The sequence below is a fragment of the Schistocerca piceifrons genome, unplaced genomic scaffold (assembly GCF_021461385.2).
Source record: "Schistocerca piceifrons isolate TAMUIC-IGC-003096 unplaced genomic scaffold, iqSchPice1.1 HiC_scaffold_2029, whole genome shotgun sequence".
Taxonomy (NCBI): Eukaryota; Metazoa; Arthropoda; class Insecta; order Orthoptera; family Acrididae; genus Schistocerca; species Schistocerca piceifrons.
The window spans coordinates 102,501-105,000 of NW_025727933.1; the positions used below are offsets into that span (position 1 = coordinate 102,501).

Genomic DNA, 2,500 nt, shown 5'->3' on the forward strand with positions numbered 1-2,500 from the left:
GTGCCTTAACCTAACCCATGTTGTGCCTTAACCTAACCCATGTTGTGCCTTAACCTAACCCATGTTGTGCCTTAACCTAACCCATGTTGTGCCTTAACCTAACCCATGTTGTGCCTTAACCTAACCCACGTTGTGCCTTAACCTAACCCACGTTGTGCCTTAACCTAACCCACGTTGTGCCTTAACCTAACCCATGTTGTGCCTTAACCTAACCCATGTTGTGCCTTAACCTAACCCATGTTGTGCCTTAACCTAACCCACGTTGTGCCTTAACCTAACCCACGTTGTGCCTTAACCTAACCCACGTTGTGCCTTAACCTAACCCACGTTGTGCCTTAACCTAACCCACGTTGTGCCTTAACCTAACCCACGTTGTGCCTTAACCTAACCCACGTTGTGCCTTAACCTAACCCACGTTGTCCCCTAAAGTAACCCACGTTGTCCCCTAACGTAACCCACGTTGTCCCCTAACGTAACCCATGTTGTCGCCTAAACCTGCTCTGTAATTGTTATACGACTCGTTCAATTAGTGTAGTGTTGCCCACCCGCAACCCTCGCAATATAGTTCGCTACTCGCACTGCCCGCTCCCCTGTGTATCGCTTCATGTTAAACACCTTGCAAGTCTTGCTGACTTTCCACATGCTCCTGCTGTACACTGTAATGTGGATGGCAGCAGGACGTACATGCCGCCCCTCCCCACGTCCCCACCTTGCCCCCCTGCCTTCGCAAGCTGGTTGGTGAGAAGTTTGCATGTTCAATGCCCTTCGCATGCGACGTACTCAGGCTACGTTGTGGTGCGGCCTGTGTCAACCGTCCGCTAATGTCGTACGCGTAAACCACAATCTGTACTGCACATTCGTCCTTATGTACCGAATGATACATCGTGGCACATGTGTGACCGTACAACGACTGCGCCCAAAAACGGCGGACCATACAGTGCAAATATTGTGCACGCAGCTACGTGTCGTCTCCCTATGAGAGCTGGATTGCAGTGTGGTACGCCATAGAGACGTGTGGGAGGAACGGACGCCGTGGATGGCGATCAGCATGAGCTGTCTGTTGATGTATTCGGACCTAGTCGTCTCTCCTCACACACCGTGATGGCATGGTGCACCGCGTTCCATATCTGCGACATGCTACAGAGGCCGGTTGACAGTCGTTCGAGCAATGGACATCGCATACGTACGGGGGCCACCTTCCACGTATTGTCTAGGCGTGCACATTTTGTTGCGTGTATGTGGGCAGACGTAGTGTGGCGTGACACCTGACACAGGCATGCAATAATCGTTGAAGTTGCAAATGGCGATGGACGCCTGCGTTTTCTGGTGAAGTTACGCAAATGAACAAATGGTAACCTGTTGTGGTGCGGTTGTTCTCGCTAGGGGTGAATCGGTGATGGCGACGATAGGTTGAGGTACGAACCGGTTGTTCCAGCGATACCCACCATGCCGACGAAACTGAACGGCATCTGGGTGTGAAGCGATACGCGGCGGTGGCTGGGTGGGACCGTCCCCGGCCGGTGAGGGGGCGCCTCCCGGCGTGCTGGCCGCGCGGTGCGTGGGCGCACGCGCTACAGCCGGCTGGTGGGGGCGGCCAGTGGCAGGCGCGCCGGCCGACGGACGCGGCAGGCGTCGCAGCTGCGCGCCGGCGCACCCTGCGCGCGGCGCCGTGCGGCCAAAGTAGGTCCTCGCGGGCCCGGTGCGAAGCGCGGTGGACATCTTCAGTGTGCTGGTCCGATTGAGGACTGTGTGCGTTGAGGATGCGCCGCCGCCCGGCGCTCGGCGCCGCGACGCCGTCTGCTGCTCGGTCGCCCCAGCGGTTCTCGCTGGTGGTTTGTATCGCAGCTGTGCGGATGTGTTGGCGCGTGCGCTGTGCTGGGAGAGTTCGCTTCGGCACCCAAGTGGGGCTTTTGTCCTTCTGTGGCGCTGGCGTTGGAGCTGCCGGTCACCGTAGGTGGCGCGTGTTGTCTCCCGCCGGCAATGCCACGACAGCACGCTCCCGGGCCTCTGTCGGCAGCGGCAAGCTCAGTTGGGAGCACGGGTGGTCGCACCGAAAGCGTCTACTCGCCTAACTCCGGGCGATTGCGCCTCTCTCGAACCCGACCAAGTACTTGGGACGGCGCTGCGCGCCGCCGGGACCTGAGAGGGTTTCGAGGTGTATTGTGCAGGGGAGCTCAGCCTCCTCCTGTTTGCAGAATGATTGAGCGGACGCTTGCGTGTTCGCGCGGGCCCCCGGGACACACTCCCGGGCGGCCGGCTGCTCAGCTCTAGTTGACGCAGCTCCCTGGTTGATCCTGCCAGTAGTCATATGCTTGTCTCAAAGATTAAGCCATGCATGTCTCAGTACAAGCCGCATTAAGGTGAAACCGCGAATGGCTCATTAAATCAGTTATGGTTCCTTAGATCGTACCCACGTTACTTGGATAACTGTGGTAATTCTAGAGCTAATACATGCAAACAGAGTCCCGACCAGAGATGGAAGGGACGCTTTTATTAGATC

The 2,500-nt window shown here is 57.2% G+C and overlaps 1 non-coding gene across 1 annotated transcript in view; it reads left to right on the plus strand.

Annotated features, from left to right (window-relative positions):
- The first annotated feature begins 2,281 nt into the window (after nt 1-2,281).
- Nucleotides 2,282-2,500, plus strand: part of LOC124741918 — a 1,909-nt gene continuing 1,690 nt past the window's right edge. Inside the window, exon 1 of the ribosomal RNA XR_007010131.1 lies at nt 2,282-2,500. This exon is cut by the window's right edge and continues 1,690 nt beyond it. This is a non-coding gene — a ribosomal RNA (small subunit ribosomal RNA).